The sequence below is a fragment of the Acanthopagrus latus genome, chromosome 1 (genome assembly GCF_904848185.1).
Source record: "Acanthopagrus latus isolate v.2019 chromosome 1, fAcaLat1.1, whole genome shotgun sequence".
Taxonomy (NCBI): domain Eukaryota; kingdom Metazoa; phylum Chordata; class Actinopteri; order Spariformes; family Sparidae; genus Acanthopagrus; species Acanthopagrus latus.
Genome location: NC_051039.1, coordinates 4579449 through 4598361, shown reverse-complemented (window position 1 = coordinate 4598361; position 18913 = coordinate 4579449). Strand labels below are relative to the sequence as shown.

The window sequence follows — 18913 nt, the reverse complement described above, 5'->3', positions numbered from 1 at the left end:
TCCATTCTGCAAACATCGGCCGACACACAACACAAATACACCCTCTGTATATCTCTGAGTTAAAACAGGGCAGTAACCTCGAGTGCTTCATTACATATTTATGTTTGTGCTGATGTATGCACGGCTAACAAGCTAACAGGAAGTAGGAAGCTAACAGAATGATATATTTAAAAGATGTGCTTCTCCTTCCTGTTGATGAAACATCACCTTGGCACCAGCGTGGATACTGACACTGTTAGTTCCAACGTTTAAGCTGTTTTTCTGTCACCCACTTAAAAAAAATAAAAAAATAAATAAATACAAATCTGCCATTTCTTTGACGCAGCTGCTGGCTATGATATCTTTTTTTTTTTTTTTTTCATAGAGGGAAGTCACTAAGCTGTATTGGTGCCAAGAGGAATTTGAGTAATCCAGCTGGGTTAATCGAGTTCTGCTCCTGCGATTACAACCTTAATGCGAGTAAGATAACTCTAAAGGGGGTTTTATCTGACAGTTGCAATATTACCCGACTGGCTCTAATCAAATCATTAAGAGTTCATATAAACACAGGGAGCGACGCACGGAGGGAAAGATGGAAACGGGAGGGCGAGGGAAGTGCGGAGGCAGAGCAGCGCGTTAAGCGAAGTGAATGCAAGAAGGGAGACGGAGGGACGGACGGCGAGATGAAAGAATCAGGTGATTCGTGTCAGCTGTGTGATCTTGGAGGGGAAAGCGAGCCGGCGCTATCTGCTCTGCTCTTCCTGCTCTCTGCTGTCATCTGCTCGTCACTTACCTGAAAAGTCATCCGAGGGAGAGAGAGAAAAAAAGAAAAAGAAAAAACCCTGATAGCACTTGGTACGCGCTGCCAGTCGCTTCCTTCACCAAGTTCATGAGATCTGCACTTTCATAACAACGCAGGGACACAGGAAGTGTGACAAAGGGAGACGAATGCCTCAACACAGATGGCAATAAATCTGCAATATTTACCCGAGAATAAAGATCTTTGACAGCTGCTTTTTATTGCAAACCCTCAACAACAGAGCAGTGATTTCTTTATTTTGAGTACTTGGTAGATTTTCTCATCTTTCACCGCTGGTTAGTCAGAAGCAGCGCCGACGACTGCCATCGTGTGACCAATCTATCGACTTTCATGGACCAAAAAGCCCAAATATACTGAGTGCTTAAGTTTAAGGCCCGGCCCTGGAATATGATGCCATGACACTTCACCTCTGAGTATAAAACCAGCATGTATGAACACATGTTGTGCAAAAAGGATCTTGCATCTAAAGTTCAGATCAGAAATCAGGAAATAAATCCATCATATTTTACTTCAATGTCGTCTTTAACCCTCTTTTTCTTGTAGCGAGTGACTTACAGATGGCAGCGCTGCTCTCGCTAACAAACATTGAAGCACATGCGAACCACTTTCTGTTACGTAAACCAGGAAGTGTGCAGAAAGTGCAGCCGGGTGTCAGCTGAGGGTGCGAGCAGTGCGATGGTTGCTGTGAACGTGTTACTTGACCTGGCCGGCCGGCCGGCGTCTGTGTGTTTGCACGCAAGTATGCATGTGTCACTTGTACGTTTTTTTTTTTTAATCTATAAGCTGCTTCCCAATCTGTCACCATCTAGAGTAACTGCAACAGAGGGAAAAGAGGCTGCACAGATACTGATCAGTGCCAAAAATGTTCCTAAGTGAGGAAATCAAACCTTAGAAATTGCAACATGGTTTAATATACTTTGGTTCAGGCTGCCAGCGATTGTGAAAACGACATAATTGATATAAAAAAACAATGGACGTGCTGATTATTATTGTGTCACACCCCTTTTATTTACAGTGCTGCTCTCCTCCGCCCGTCCCTAAAGGCCCAAACTCTGAGCCAGGCTGTGGCATGTTCATCTGGGCTGTTACGGTACCAGGGCTCTGAGAGGCCGACAAGAGAGTTGCATTTCGGCAATCGTTTCACAAGGAAATGCACGGCGTTTCCAACGTCAAGGAGAAGCCATGTAAAACAATCTACCTGTCCAAAACAACAGTGAGCGTTGTTAACGCCAAAGTACGAAGATGTCAGAGCTGCGGCTCACAGCGGGACGAAGAACGACATTTCCTCCTCTGCAGAAGTGTGCTCGGAAAAACTTCAGATAAACTTAGAGAAAAAACCCCACTGATGGAGCCGATTACAGGCCGAGAGTCTGAACTCGTTAAGCGTTACGATTTTAACAGCCACGTTATCTCGGCGTGAAGGAACTCGGTCCTGTAAAAGCGGCCTCACACTCACGTCACCTTGATGGCGGATCATTCGGGGCGATAAGCCGAGCCAGCAGCGCGCGGTCATAAGACAGGTGGCAACGGTTTGAGAAGTATTTGCTAAAGGAGTGAAATCATCATCGTCTTTTTTTTTTTTTCTCTTGTTTACTCGGATCCGTCCACACGTCTCTGTAAACTTTCAGCGTCACAGTTTCGCTGCAGCAGCGGTTCAGATGCAGTGCTGACTAATCATCCTGTTGAGTTTCTGTCTGAAACTGAAGCCACATTTTTTGATGACTTTCTGAGGATTATTTCCCCTTTTTTTGTCTCTGCCAGGTTCCTGTAGGTTTAAGATTGTACGCAGCTTTGAAACACTTAATGAAGAGCTCTCGTCGAAAAAAAAGACACATGCAGCCAAGTGGCACTCTTCTACACAACCCTTAATCACTCCCCTGTGAATGTACCTTTTGTAAGTGTGATTTAATTACCTTCAAGTTGAGTCCGATTTTTTTCTTGTGACGTCCCTATCAAGTTGTCCACTGTCGTATGAGACGCACATAACTTAGATAACTGAGATAACTCAAGCTGCAGGACTGCATTCGCACTGCAGCGGCTGCAAAGTGCCAGCTGACTCCAAGACCTCGTGTGTTGACTCATTCCACAACCACGTCAACTCTCCTCACACGACCCCGAAAAGCACGTTCGGACCTGCACTGCTGACACACACACACACACACCCTGACAAAAACTTCCTCTGTTTCCTGCTCCTCGTGCTGCTCACGGCTCTTTTCCTGTCTGAGCGAGAGGTTTTCAAGCGGCGTGACAGACTGATCAGCAGTCGCCGCCGCACGTGTGAGAGAGGCGATGGTGTCCGATCGGGTCTGGCAGATTCTTCTGCGGCCCAACGCGTCCGTCCAGACTTGTAACGGAGGCCGGTGCCAAGCGCGATCACAAGGCCTGTCTCTGCGCTCCGCCGCTCGCTTTATCTGCTCGAAAGGCGCAGCTCAGGAGGCGCCGTGCACGCTGGGAATTCAGAGTTTGCTGCGCCTCTTGACTATTTCTGACAAGGGGTGTGAGTGAGTGAGTGAGTGAGTGTTTTGAAAGGAAAAGAAAATGCGTGCGCCTTTCTGTGCGAGTGAATACATGTCCACTCAGGGAGACTGTAGCTCTTTGTGTGAGTTACTGTTATCACCATAACAGCGTACAGCCTTCACACCACACCCTCCCTCACGTTCAGACTTGACATTTGGGATGTTAATTTTAGCCACAGCACAGAGTCGAACTGGGCAGTGGGCGCGAATGGAAAGCCAGTCCGCAAATGAAGTTACACAAGCCCCAGAGTATAAAAAAATGCCAGGAAATATAACTTGTTAAAGCCGAGCTTCACTCCCCTTTTCCATGAACCGTCAACTCTCAACGCTCCGTGGCTTGAAATCCCTCTCTCACCTCTCCGTGACCCGCCTGGGAGTAAAAAAAAAAAAAGGGATGTGTCGTTTTTCAAAAGGCATCTGCATGGGAACATGAATGTCACATCCAGCATTAAGCGTCTGCTCGGTTCATGATTTTGGGAGAATCAACAGTGGATTTGAAAAAAAATAAAAGCTCTGACCGCTGGCTTATTTTGAGTCAAATAAACTTCCTGAGGGTTTCTTTCTTTTTTTTTTTCCTTTTTAATCGGTCTCCGTTCCACGCAAAATACAAGTCACCAAGCGATGGAGGAAATGCTAATAAAATCCCCCCCACACACACACAAAAACACACCCAGGAATGTGCTCTGTTTGACAACACACACTGCTCAGCATACTTTGCAGAGTTTATGAAACAGACACATAAAAAAAAAAAAAGAAAGATCTTGCAACAGAAGCCGCGACGCTGGTGCAATTCAAGCGCTGCTTATGATGACACTTCAGATGAGCCTCCGCCCCCCCGCGGTGTTGCCATAGAAGCATTCAAAGCAGCTGCTGACGTACGTGACTCTTTACTGCTCGAGCACAGTTGGGTTGAAGGGGTGGTCCCGGAGACTGACCTGGGTGCAGTTCAGTGATTCACGATTACAGCTGGATGGCAGCACTCTGGGTGAAGAGACGCTTAATTGCTAAACCGCGGTGAAAAAAAAAACCTGAATGCTGTCATCCTTGACCTCAGTGCTGTTATATAATGACCCGAAAACGCTGCAGAGAGAGAGAGAGAGAGAGGGGGCGTGACTGAGGGAGGCAGATAATTACTGTAACTGAACAGTACACGCTCAGTTTCCAACTATATAATCAGCCGAGCGTACTGTCAGTGCGTTAAATGGATGGTCTCTGCGTCAGCGATTGTTTTACCGGCTCTGTTTCTGCGATAAATGGCCACAAGATGCAAAAAAAAATATGCACAAAACAGATAACAGAATGTATTTAAATAAAAGGACAGGACACAGAGATGAGGAATATATCACACGGGAAGGAGGAAGGAGAGAGTCTATTATTCCCTCGGCCGATGGGAGAGGTCACGGCGGCTGCAGTCTGCTGCATCGACACCAGTCACTGTCAGAGTCGGAGCTCCTCCAGTCTGAGATAGTGACATTACAGCGATGAGACCGCTGAGGGGAGAGCGGAGCAGACGCGACCGACGGACACGCTTTGAGAAGGTTTTCATCCGACCAGCTCAGAGAGAGTGCAAGTCTGGAAGTGCTTCAATTAGAGTTATCAGGGAGAACCGTTTCCCCGAGTCAGAGGGCTCGTTTCAGCCAAATTATAGAACAGGCATTATCTTTCTCACATCTAGTGGAAGCTAGCCAAGTGTGTGGGGTTTTTATGCCACGCCATGCTCATGAATATAACATCTTGAGGAACATCTCAAGGGAATTTTCTTTGAATTTGGCACACGTTTCACAAATTTCCCATAAATGAGGCGACATTTTATATCCAAAAGGTCAAAGGTCAGCTTCACTGTGACACGGTCAGGTCCTGCAGATATTGAGCCTCAGGTGATTACAATCAATCCTCCACTCTTTGGCGAGAAATACACTTAATACCTTTTGTTAAAGTCCGCACAGCATTGGATTTCTTACAAGTCTGGACAAATGTGGACGCAAACCGCGACTCTTCTGGTGCACAGAGGCAAACAGACAACGGACAAAATGAGGACGGGTGCACAAAGGTGGCGGGAATCAACAATGAACCAAATTCTTAGAGAGCAGATTTTATTTTCTGCTGTGCACGGAGGCAAAACAAAGAGGCGGTTATTCTAGTCATGTTTTTAAGATATCCATCTCTACAGACGACTGGTGCCACCCCGATAAGACAGAGATGACCGGAAATCTGAATTCAGATTGCATTTAAAGCTGCATTAGTTGATTTGCGCGGCTGTGTGTGTTCAACGTGTGTGTTTCAGGCCAATTTTCATCCTGATTACATGGTCTCAACCACCTCTCGAGTTCTTTGATTCGCTGCCATCGTCGAAATGATTCATTGGTGAGGCCTTAAAAAGAAAAAAGAAAAAAACAAATGAGAAGAAAAACAACATGCCTCACCAGCAGGGCTGCATGACACGTGTTATTATTTTTAGATTATTTTGACAGACACTACGATTGCAATATGACTCACGATTAGTGGGACTTATCTTTCATCACAGCTCCATTCCCACTGGAAAAAATGATCATGATAATGTAACGTCTGTTGGCGAGCGTACCGAATAAACACGGTATCTATGTTATCTCACATCTGGATGAACTTGAAAGACTTGTGGGCCGATGCATCTCTGCAGCAACACGCACTTAATCTTGTCAGGGAAATGCAGCTTGGCTATTTTACTATTCTGACACCGTTCCAGTGAATCGTGCATCCCTCCCTGATCCACTAACCTCAACATTTAAGAGTGTTTTAACTGGGGAGCACCTGATGATAGTCAGATATGAACGTGCGGCTCCTTCATGCAGTCGCGTGTGGATGATCTGTCAGAGCAACAACGACAGGCGTTCATTCAGAGCTCCACATTCAGCTCGCGTTTCCTTGCTGTTGGCGTCCACCTTGACCCTTCAGCAGCCGGGCTAACCGACTAGCATCTCAAGTGCTCTTATCGCGGCCCGACCCTTCGTCCCGTCTCCACAGCGCCAGCCTCACCTGCACTCGGGGTGCTAGCTGGGAAAAGGTCGAGGACGAGGAGGGGAAAGAAAAAAAAAAAAAAAAACGGGCTGAGCGGGAGGAACGAAAAAAAAAAAAGAAAATGTCAGACACTGTGAGCTACTCGTCAGCAGGACGCGTGCTGGAGAGAGAGAGAGAGGCTACGTGCTAGCGTGTCCGAGCCCTCTCAGAGCCGAGTAAATAACCCTGGGCTGTTTGCTGTGCTCATGCTAATCTCCACACACACACACACACACACACACACACACACACACACACACACACACACACACATACAAATACACCTTTTGTCACCATTTTCCATCGTCCCCCCTCGCTGACACCTCATTGTCATTCTCTTTCTCTCCTCCTGCCTCTCCTTCAGTCTGTCTCCATCTTCCTCTCTGCTTTCAAAAACAGAAAATAAAAAAAAACCCACTAGTGTTTTTTTTTTTTTTTTTGCCTTCCCTGTCATCTCCGGCCTGTAAAGACAGAGAGAGAGAGAGATAGAGGGGGAGAAAGTCTGCTGACATTTTAAACTCCTTGAGAGAACGCAGAGGTACTCCCTTTTCCTGCGCAGCCAGATGCTCGGGGGCTCCTTGGTAAGCATAACGGCACATCGACATGAACGCATTAGTCATCTTTTATTAGCATAAATCATCGGAGGACAACATGATAAGAAACCACAGATGGCTCTAGGTGGTAAAGCATGATGGGGAATCATTTCAGGCCGGGTTGGAGGAGCTCAGACGTGTGATTATCACGAGTTGTTTGTATTAACACAGCGACGTGGTGCGATGATTAAACGATGGGATACAAAATTAGATCCATCGTGCAGCGATGAACTTGAGCAGGTAGCCTCAGAGTCATGAATCCGTCCCTGGAGATCCATTTGGTGCATTTTTCCACACCCTGAAATGAACCCGGAAATCTATTTGAATTGACTTTTGGCCTTTTGTGGCTTTTGTTTTACTTGTCAGGACAGCCTGACGTGGGGTGAGCAGTGACGGCTCCACCGACTGAGCCCCCAATGTATGTTGTACGTCAGCGTTTCATTTCCCCGTACACCTGAGCAATAACACAACAAGGCTAAAGTGGTAAATGACTCCCTGAGTGTAAATGGAAGCTGTGCGTCAACTGCAGACTTCATGCCATGCATGTCTAAAGAAGCAGCCTCGTGGCAGCTGCTGTTCTCAGTATGAGTTCACACTCAACGACCGTAGGAAAAAAAAAAAAAGCGCCTTAACAAACTGGAAGAACTCGCAGCCGTCACATGAGCTCATTTCCTTTTAAAGATGTTTCATCTCATTTGACTGAGGCAGAAGGTTTACTGCTCGTGATCTTGGAGAAAACAGTCCCACAACAGTGACTATTTCTGTGGCTGTTCTGGAGCTTTCGATCGCGGCACGTGTCCAAAGTCATTTCTCGGTATCGGCCAGAGCTTTCTGTGTAACTGTCACTAATACAAACAGGTGTTTCTGGTCGCCCACTCATTTGGTTAAAGTCTGGTTAACTTTAAAACAATGAAACATTTAATTTAGGTTGAAGAAAAAGGTCACGTTTTCCGTTCGTGGTAACGTGTAATCATCAAGCTCGTTCTGCTGTCGATACAGACGGAGGACGGTCATTGTTCGCACGACCACGAAGAGATCGCTGGACAGGAAACTTCAACAAATTCAAACTTCAAGGAGAAATGAAGCCTGAGGTTCACAGACAGCAGCAGGTGCCACCACAGATTGGAAACTACTGTGCAGGAATACATTTTCAACAAAAAGGACGAGTAGCAGTTGCTGAGAAAAGGGAAATTAAAGAATCAACAAAAGGTCTTTTCAGGATTCCTTTCAGCGTATTTAATTAGTTTTTTCTCTCATTATGAAATGATTTCACAGAACAGCAAGCAAAATAATAATAATAATAATAATTTAAAAAAGATGCGCTGCGACATTCGCTCCGCTGCAACTTTTTCTGTCGATTCTCCAGAATTAAACCCCGAGCAGATGGGTCACAGCGGCTTGATGAGCCACTTGAGGCGTCTCCTGTGCTACGCTTGATTGGAACGCTTTTTTTTTTTCCAAAATGTAAATAATGACTTCATTTCCAGAGCATTTCTCATGCAATAATGGAGTGATTTAGAAAGAGTGGATGTAGGGAGGGAGGAGCAGAGTGGGCTCATCCAAACAAACATGAAGCATCTCTGCAAAAACCACAGACGCCTCTCTAAACCTTTCCACACACACTGCAGCACGGAGAGGAGTTGCAGCATCGCCCCCACATTAATCGCCTCCCGGGGGGAAACGTAAATGTTGGTATTGAGCAACGACAAACTGAAATCCACTAATTGGATCGTGCTACCAGGGGACGTTGTGTGTGTGATCGTTTCCTGTATTGCTGAAATTTCCTGTTATTTGTTTCAGTCTCGTGAAATGTAAACGGAGCTGGTGCAGCGAAATCAGCTGCAATCTCAGTCAGTGATGGGTCGGCGTATCATTTAGCCCGCCTGAGGGGAACACGCAGACGAGCTCCAGCTGTTCATTTATATTCACCTGCGCCGTCGAACCTTAACTTTTGTGCGTGCCACATGTAAGAGCGGCGAGCGCGGACATATGCTGCTGATAAAGCTCCGGGCGCAGCGTGACAACGCTTCATCATTAGTTGGTCGTTTCGTTCGCTAATGGTGCAGAACGGCAGCAAAACATCCATCCAAACGGGCCCGATCACAACTGGACTCCCCGGAGAATATTACACTAAAACCTCCGTGCAAAACACAAAACAGTGAGGGAGCTTTTAAGCAGCTGGTGATGTGAATGCTAATCATCCCCAGGACTGTTCTATTCTTATTTTAACTCTCAATATAATTTGATTCTGTTAATTGGACCTGTTGCTTGTTTAATGGTTTTGGCTGAAATTCACAAATTCAGAGCTCAATGTGTCATCCTTCAAATGCAGGATTTTGTCTGAAGAGCTGGACAAACCAACAAGATGTTTGATTTTCTGTATAAGGCAAGAAAATTAGCACATTTGAAAGCCATGTGCAATTCTGTTTTACAAAACCCTCAGATATATTGCAGAAAATTCATAAAATAAACTAATAATGGTAGCTAGTTATTAGTTACAGATATGGCAGTTGACCAAACCAATAAAACATCTTCTCAGCAGCGAGTTCTACCTGAAAAAAATGGGTCTGACTGTCAAAATAAAAGGTTTTTCTTGCAATCTCATGAGTGAACGTGGTAGTCAAGAGCTCAGAAAGCCATGAAGGCCACAGAGAAAACACAAAGACACAATCTGGAAGCTGTTGTGACTGACTAGCACTGTCATGTTCCCAGCTAGCTAACGTAGTTCACCAATCAGCCCTGCGAGCAATCAAAACATCGCCGAGTTCCTAGAATCACATACTGTATCTCACAAGAGTCTGAAATGGACCAAAATGAAGCAGGACTTGTCTAATAAAAGTTACCAAAACGAATTGTTTCTGTAAATACGTGCACTTCAGGTTGTCACTGAAAGATCAGGAATTCATTTTCACGCCACGCTAGTAGAAATAACGACGCGTCTTTGATGAACACCTGCCACTCCTGCGCTGAGGTAAATCAGGGGCCTCGTCCGGAACATGCACGCCGTCACACGGACTGACTGGCAGCCGGACAAACGAGATATTTCTTTTTCCTCTCCAAACAAACAAACAAAGAAAAATGAAAATGAGCACCTGTCCCATCAGGGCTGTTCACGGAGGGAAATGTGAGAAGAGGGAGAAGGAGGCGACCGGCAGCTCATTAAACCCCGGAGGGCGAGAGCGACACTCGTTCTAGCACCTCACCTCAGGCTGTTAGATGTTACGGGATGGCAGGAAGGTGCGTGCACAAGCACACACACAGGCAAATGAGTGTATGCCAAAAAAAAAAAAAGAGACAAACAAATGACATGAATAGACAAACAGGCAGATTCACTCTATAGACGACTCATGTCCTCGTGTGCACATACGTTCAGGCTCGCGACGCCGCAAAAACTCGACAACATCTAATTGAGTTCCCGGCAATTCAGCAACATCTGCCGGCTCCTCCTCATCTTGACTCCTCCGCTTTCAATCAGCCACACGTACACACTGGCAAACACACACACACACACACACACACACACACACACACACACACACCACAATTACAGAGGGCCTATTAGTGATGTTAAGCCTTCCTTCTCGTGATGGCAGGATGAGACGACTAATGGCTGCCGTTGATTAGCGAGTGTCGGCCTCCCCTCTGAGTGCCGCCTCTGCAGACGGCTGTGCAGCTGGAAACTGGACCCAGAAGAATCACGCTGTCGTCTACGAAACGAAAGAATTTTTTCTGCACCGCTGTTGATTCAGTGCATCGTTCATTTTGATGTTACATAAATCTTCAGAGGTAGAGCTTTCGCAACCTGGATAAATAATTAATATCCAGATCAGAAACGATCCATAACGCCGGTGTCAATACTGAAGAAATGTTTGTACCGTTCCTCTCAGAGAAGACGTTTTTTAAATCATACTGCGCGGTCTTAATCGATGCTGTGGGTAAACTGTCTCTGCAACCAACACAACTAAAGCTATTTTCAGCACATTTGTTGTCTCGGGGCAATGAAGTGGAATTATGATTAAAATTTAAAACTTAAAAATCAATGTGTTTTAGTCGAGTGTCCTCTAGGATTTCAATTTGTCATTTAAAAAAAACAACCATCAATCGGCTCGAGCTACCTGTTCGCTCCCAGCCAAACACTCGCCTCTGAGAACTATTCTTAGGCTTTTTAATATTAAGATTTTGTTTCTCCCTCTGCCATCTGTATCCCATCTGTCTCAAAGCTACTTTCTGTGCCTTGGGGTGGGGGGGAGTTTTCTCAAGAAGAGAGGCTATTTGCAAAATCTAAAGTAGAAAAGCCTGGGCATGGAGCCATGACCAAAACCAGAAAAAAAACCTTCCAGGAAGAACTGTGCTATGACCCAGTAGTTCCCACCCTGAGAAGCCCCCCCCCCAGGCGTCAATACAAGCTGAAAGGCAGCGAGATGAAAGAGGAAATACATACTGTAAATCTACAACTTCAAAATTAAACAGCCCGAGGAGAAGAAAATACCTTCTTTTGTTGATCTGCTCTCAGTTCATTGACCTTAACCCCTTAACCCACTGAACAGAGGAAGCCTGTGAACCGCAGCTCTAAACCGCAGTGACTCCCCCCTCGCCGACACACCCGACCCGCCGCTGTGCTCCGGCGGCCCTCCACTTCGCTGCTCGTTCAATTTCCTGGTCTTTGCATTGCTTACATTTTGCATTTTTTTTTTTTTTTTTTCTGGCATCGGGAGCAGAATAAGCCTAATTTCCTGGATCACTTGTGTTTCAATCAACCAGCTGTAAAAAAGAAAAGAAAAAAAAAAAAAAAAAAAGAGCAGGCAGGAAAGGCCTCTTGCTCCCCCGGCATCAGGGCAAGAAAAACAAAATTCCTCTGACCTTAAAAGGATCACGGCAGAGAGATGGACTCCGAAGTGAGCGGCGAAGAGGAGGGTGGGTTTTCTTTAATGAGAGCAACTAGTGCGAGCAGAGGAGGTGGATGCGGGCGAGAGGATGTGAGTCGGCGGGGTGACGCGGGGTCATTCTTGACGTGATGAGTTTCCTTGCGCTCCAGAGGAGGCGGGAGGGGTTGTCGCTCCGGCATTGTTCAATTTTAACGCGCCCCGTTTGCGTGCACGTTGTTGCGCGAGCGTGCATTGTATTCTCTCTGATTGGCCCCAAAATTAAGTTTCCCGTTAAGGACAAAGAAAGTCTGTAACCGAAACTGAGCAACAAATTCCTGAATCAAGCCGACAATGGCGATGCAGTCCCTTCCTAACAGCAGACGCAGCTGTACGCCGCTCAAACAGATAAATTGGATCATTTAGACTCACAAACAGCCTCTCTATTTTCTGATAAAATGCCACATTATGTCGCTGAAACAGTGAGGGGCACAGAGCGGTGGGGGGGCCTTTTCTCCAACTTCGTGGCTTGTCAATGAGTCTTTAAGGGCAAAATTATGGACGTTTAAATGTGCACGTGCATCAGCATGAGCACACAAACAACGCACGCTGCTCTTTCCCGATAAATAAGCGGTAGCAGCGAGCTTTGTTCACCAGAAGAGAGCGGTTTGCCAACATCTCTCCATACAGTCTGTCTGCATCGACGGGAAGCACCAACGCTTCCACAAACCCTGCAAACATGTCGCTAAACCATGAGGGAGAGACAACGGCATCAGTGTTTCACTGCACAACACCACTGTCAATCACTGCAGTGTGACTTGTGAACCATACAACCACAACCACAAGTTGCCAGGTTCTGTAACACACTGACTCGTTCACATTTGCATCATTTGAGGAGTGAAACATTTCCAGCATGCATTTTAAGCTTTTCCTAACACTAACCAGAACATACCAACAGCCTTGACACAACATAAAACAGAAACTGAAGGTAAAGAATCATAAAGTTTCAACATGTGTAAGTGGTTTCATTCATTCTGGCGACTGGGTTCTTTCCCCTGGTGGTTAATTGAGTTTTATAAAGTACATTTTAGCTGAGGGGGGGCTTCATGTCAGGCCTGATGGACCCGCAACAAGCTCTCAAGCTGTAAGCGACAGAAACACTCGACTTCTGCCATCGAGCAAATTTGTCGTAGCTTATTGAACGACGGGGGTAAAAATCTGCTGCTTGTTGAGGCTCAAGTGTTCATTACATCCAATAATATTAGAATAATTGACGTAATAAATGCCCTTTTGCTTTCTTTAGAGTTTCATCAACACTGGAGCTAGTAGTATAAAGTTGTTTCCTGAGGCTGCAGCTACAGTAATGGAAAAGACGTGGAATCAATGTAATCCCTTCCATCAGACTAAACCTGACATTTTGTATCGCTTCAACTGAGGAAAAAGCAGGAATAACATTAGTGTTCATAGCCAAGAAATATGAATCTAATTAGGTTCAGGTTTTGTTCCATTTATACACGTACATATCTAACATAACATCTACATGTTTATCATCCTGAAGTCCTGACAGACTCGGTTTCTTTCTCATCAGAGCAGAATCCACTTGTATAATAACGGAGGTTTCTTTCAGCAGCCTCCTCCATCACATTACGGCGCGGCGATGAAAAACGGTGTGACGGCGGAGTGGCAGTAATGGCAGGAGACCCGCAGAGAGGCAGCGTGACACAGTCAGGCCGGGAGAACGAGGAGGAGACAAAAATAGGTAGAGAGAGGCAGGGGGGTGACGTGAAATGAGAACACAAGAGCGAGGTAGATGTGTGTGTGTGTGTGTGTGTGTGTGTGTGTGTGTGTGTGTGACACAATAAGAAACTAAACCACGGATGAAAGCGACCTTGATATAAGACAGCTGATGAGAAACAACCGTGACAACTGCAGGAGGGGGAAAACGCTTTCTCCCCCTTTCTTTTCAGTAAGTAGAAACAAGCTGCCCGTGAGCAAGGCAGCGAACACCGTAAAGACTCCCACCAGCTGACGGCCTGGAGTCATCCTGGGAAGCTTTCATGTTGTAAAAACTGCACAAAAATGAGAATAACACAACAGACCCCCAAAAAAAAGAAACAAGAGAGGGGGAGGATGTTCAAAGATTAAAAAGAGCTCGCCTGTGATTTCCTTTCAGGACGGCGTCTCCGGTGCCGAGGGCTCGTCGCAGCAGTGCTGTGTTTTTTTTTTTTAAATGTCAATCAACCTGTGTGGCAGCAGTGCTGGGGGGGGGACAGTTTTCCTGAGATCAGTTCTCGTTAGCCAAAAAATAAAAGGCAAAAGAAACTGAGCCAACGTTCTCATAAAACACTCCTCGTTTGGGATTCAGTCGGCACGAGGAGATTTACCCGCCGCCGTGTATAAGCAGAGCGGCAAGTCGTCGATTAAAAGACAGCAGAAGAAGTCGAGCAGCTGCTGGTTTAAGCTCATTAAACGTAAGGATTTGCTGCTTTTTCTTTGTCACTCGTGATCGTAAAGGAAGAGTCCTTTTTTTTTTTTTTTTAAGGTTTTGGACGACAGAAGCGATCTGAGCGCTTCACTTTGGGCTCCGGGGGAACGTTTGATGAGCATTTTTTCACAATTGTTTTGACATTTTATTGACTATTAGACGGTTCATCTTGTCAATAATTGTTAGTTTGCAGCCCCTAAATCACTTTAACGGACAAGACTATGATTTGTTGTGACAACGCTGTGTTGGGTGTAGTAGCAGCATCGTCTAAATGGGTTGTTGTCGTCGTCGCAGGCCACCTATTATTTAAGTTTTACGGAGCTTGAGCCTTGTAGGGACTAAAAGCGTGAATATCTCCTCAGTTTCCTTTTTAATTGTCAGTCTGTCTCTGTCTTTGTGTTTTGGACTGTATGTTGGACAAAAGAAACGATTTCCAGACGTCACTTTCGGTTTTGGGACTACATGTTTTCGACATTTTCAAGGGTTAATAATCCATTAATCTTGGAGTCTACCTTCTTTTCCTTGCAGCGCCATTTCGTGCATTAGCCGAGGAGGACGCGTTCAAATGCCCCCGAACTGACGCGAGTTCATTTTTAGGAGAAGTTCACTCAAGGTCTTGAGAAACTGCTATTGCTGGAAAATGTGGTGCACAAGCAATGTAAGGTTTAAGCAAAAGTGTTGCAAGGAAACGAGGAAGTGAGCCCTCGATTGAAGCAGAAGTTACAGCAAACTGTACCTCAGATCCTTTCATTTACGAAACCCCGTGTGTGTGTGTGCGTTCCCCAGTTGGTTCTGCATCGCGAGTATGTGCAGGACGATTATCCGCCATTCGTTTATGTTGATACAGTCCACATGAGCGCTTTTCCACCTGTCTGCAGGCTTTTAATCTCCTGCTGGCTGATTCGTATTCGAGTGGCGGTTCCGCCGCGCGTCGTATATCCACTGATTGTGCCGTTACAGCGCGAGAGCAGAACAAGAGCAGCGAGGGGAGCTTGTGTTTTTGTGTCACACAGATATAGAAGTGTCAGAGCATATGTGCGTGTGAGAGAGAAGACAGATCTAACAGCATGTGTGCACACCAGAGACAGCCAACACAGTGTGTGTGTGTGTGTGTGTGTGTGTGTGTGTGTGTGTGTGCACCAGACCTCAATGTGGTTTTTTTTTTATTTTTTTTTTTTATCACATCTCAACTTCCTCGTCTGCCATCAGTGCAGCGTTTAAAAAAAACAAGAAGAAGCTCAATGTGCCCGTCCCTCCTGCTTGCAATCACTAAACGAAAGCTTTATGTTCTGCACTTGTTACGTCTTAGATCAGCTCTGGTCTTTTGAGTTCAACTGAACAAGACAGAGCGTCGTGTTAACAGTAAAGCTGTAACTGAACAGAACATAAAATTCAGCTAGAGCTCAGTTTAGGGGTCACAGCTCCTTTATGCTTCCAGAACACTTAGGAAAACAATATTTCTATACCTTAAATTTTAAGAAATCGGACATTTCACTAAATAAAATCAAGGCACTTTGATCTACAATCATGCAAAGGAGTTTCTAAGTATGAGTGTGGTTGCAGACATGCAAAGATCAACACGCCTGTGTCTTTCTTTACTGCTCTGCCGCTACCTGAAGTCAGTAGCAGAGAAGTCATCGTTCGTACGTGGTCAATAAAAAGCACGATGCTCCCAAAACAGAGATTTTAATAAAAACATAGAAGTTGCTGCAGTCTGTTAACAAGCTCGGCTAACCTGACCAGCATGTTTACAATACACAACAACCAAAGCTGTCTGGGTAGAACCTTCGACATCATATTTCCACATGTGCAAATATGACAGAATGTAATTGGACAATAAAAGTCATCAATTTGTTATACATGAAGCCATTAAAGAATGCACAGCAAACACTCCATTCTACATAACAAGCATCATGGGAAATATTGCCCTCAACGGCGGGATAATCACGCAGACATGCAAACACACACAGAGCTGTTTGAATCAGATAAGATGAAGCTGAACAGCGAGACGCGCTGCTCTATAATCAGATCGTAAAGCATCTACAGTTATGCTAGTGAGGCTGTGTACTTAGGCAAAGAGATGCTTTGAGCTAATGAGCTAACAAATGCACGCTAATGTGCTGACAATGACGACAAACAACATATGGACGTTTAGACGGCACGATGTTTAGCATGTTAAGCATCTTAGCTTAGTGTTGTAGCATGTTAAGATTTGCTTAAAGCGCTGAATATAAATATAGACTAAGAGGGGTTACGATCAAAGCTTTAAAGGTGCAGTACGTAAAGTATGTGGCCTCTCTTTTCTCATAAAACCACTCCGAGTTCCCAGTGTGGACTGTAAACAGCACTGCTAACCGAGCTAACTTGCTAACAGCTGCTACAGTTAGCAGCAGTTAGTAGTTACTCTGGTGATTTGTTGCACCTGATCTGTTTTGAGTATGAAATCAGGAGGTGGCTGGTTTATTACATGCTGCACCTCGAAGTAAGAACAGCTGATAGGAGTGTCATTAGTTTTAAAACAAGTCTAGAGTCAAATCAAAGGTAAAAAATGTGTTAAATAGGTGTCACTCAAGAATTAGAATGGTGATGTGGCCCTACAATAATGTCACAATATTTCAGGATATTTCTGAGATGATGATGTTCTAGACAATAAAACACAAACCTAAAAATTATTGAGCTCCTCTCGCAGGATGTTTTTGTCTTTACAGTCTTCTTGATCTTATGATAACGAGTAATTTTACAGCTTGTGGGGCCTAAAGCTGAACTATAGCACATAAAAAAAAAAAAGGGGGTAGAGAAAAATAAATCAGTGCTCTTGCTCGTAGAGAACGTTCTCTAATTGCCAGTGTGATTTTCCTCCGCGGTCATGAGAACGTTTAAGCCTCAGAATCGGGTAATGGGCCAGAAAAAAGGTCAAGAAAACCAACGGCAATGAGAGACGGTTAACGCTGTCTGAGTGCCGTCCTGACAGCTGCATCGCTCACAGCTGGTCGACGAAAAAAAAATAAATAAAAAATCGGAGCGCGTTCTCCTCCCGCGCGATGTGGAATCAGCTCTGTAAATGGCGAGAGCTAAAATAAGAGAACTCGCAGCAGAAACATTTACATTTCCCGTACAGCTGCATTTACAACAGACACGGCGACCGGACGCTCTCACGTGTTTGAGAGCGTCAGATGTAGATGTGGTGCCGGGGAGAGATGAGAGGAAGCTAATGTGGACAAACAGTGTTAATATGCAGCGCTTATTGGAGAACAAGACGGCCGTTGATTCCAGTACAGTGCTTCTCATTATGTGTGAGTACGACGGAGAGCAAGAGGGAGAGAGAGGGGAACAGAACATGAGAGGGAGCATTGTGGGGTCAAGCATAGGCCTGGGTACAGAATATTGTATGTGTGTGTGTGTGTGTTCACTGGCTCGCCACTCTGTCTCCAAGATAGTGCTGTTGGAACACAATGAGGCCCATTCAACCCCGGAGCCGCCTCCTGTCTCTAGAATAGTGCTGTATCACAGCTCCTGATGGGGTCCGAACATGTATGTATGTGTGTGTGTGTGTGTGTGAGTCTGACACACACACACACGTGCACGGTTACAGTCACATAATCTGCAATAAAGCCGTCTTTGAATTGTCATTACGTTGATGTAATGCCATCATGGCGACAGGCTGCCGTGTCAGCCGGTGAATCATAACGACTCGGGACCTTCATCATGTAATGTCAGCGCAGTGCGACACTATTTTTTTTTTTTCTTTAGGAGGGCTATACATCACGTCGCATGTAAAAAAAACTCACACGGGGCAATCTAATGCCTCTTAAAGCTCACTGGCGATGGATAAATATCCATTTTCATATATTAAATACACAATATAGATATGAAAACATGTCCGGCTGCAGCTTTTATAGCTGTAATCTCCTGTGCCGACATGATGTACGGCTACATTAGTATCTGTGAGTGTAATATGACGTGTCGTCTCCTCCTGAAGAAGACCTGCGTGAGGAAAAAGGCTCGAGTCAATACGCAGCCCGACACCTGACTGATAAGCCTGAGAGTTTGTAACAGGTTACAGCGCAGAAGAGTGGACGGATCTGTCTGGAGATTGAGCTGTGAGGAGAGGAGAGCAGCAGCAGAGTCGTTCGTCAGAGTCGGCAGCGTTTCTCACACACCGACTTTATTTTGGTGGCCTGCTCAAAAAGATTCCCACCCACCAAGACTTCCTCTGGTGTTATTGTGTTTATTTGTGCCTTTTGCAACCGTGTGTGTGTGTGTGTGTGTGTGTGTGTGTGTGTGTGTGTGAGAGAGATGCAGATCAAAGTGTGGTCTGCTGCAGTGGTGCGTTCAGGTGCAATCATAATCAGGGTTGTAACTTGAATACAATGCGCCAATAGAAAAGTAGTTGGTTCTTACTTGAAGACCGTTCATAAACGTTTCACTTGATTGTTTCCCCTTTTATGTTCCTGTTTACTGCTATTTTAAGGTTTTTAAAAGGGGAAGTATTACTTAATCATTACAGTCTCTTTCAGACGACGTTATCGGCACTTTTTTGCACATATTAACATTTTGCAACACGTCCAGTATGTTGATATATAGTTCATGATCAGATTACAGCAAAATTATTGACATTCCAATCA

The 18913-nt window shown here is 45.2% G+C and overlaps 1 protein-coding gene across 7 annotated transcripts in view; it reads right to left on the bottom strand.

Annotated features, from left to right (window-relative positions):
- The window catches only part of mgat3b (beta-1,4-mannosyl-glycoprotein 4-beta-N-acetylglucosaminyltransferase b), a 78602-nt gene that overhangs the window by 33041 nt on the left and 26648 nt on the right, over positions 1-18913 (bottom strand). The window contains exon 1 of one of the 7 annotated variants that reach the window (XM_037090797.1): positions 15025-15370. The exons of 4 other annotated variants lie outside the window; for them this stretch is intronic. The gene's annotated coding sequence lies outside the window, so the exon portion shown is untranslated. Of the gene's footprint in view, positions 1-2712; positions 3578-11801; positions 12240-15024; positions 15371-18913 lie in introns of those variants that run through there. 2 more of the 7 variants (XM_037090864.1, XM_037090704.1) reach the window with 2 other exon arrangements.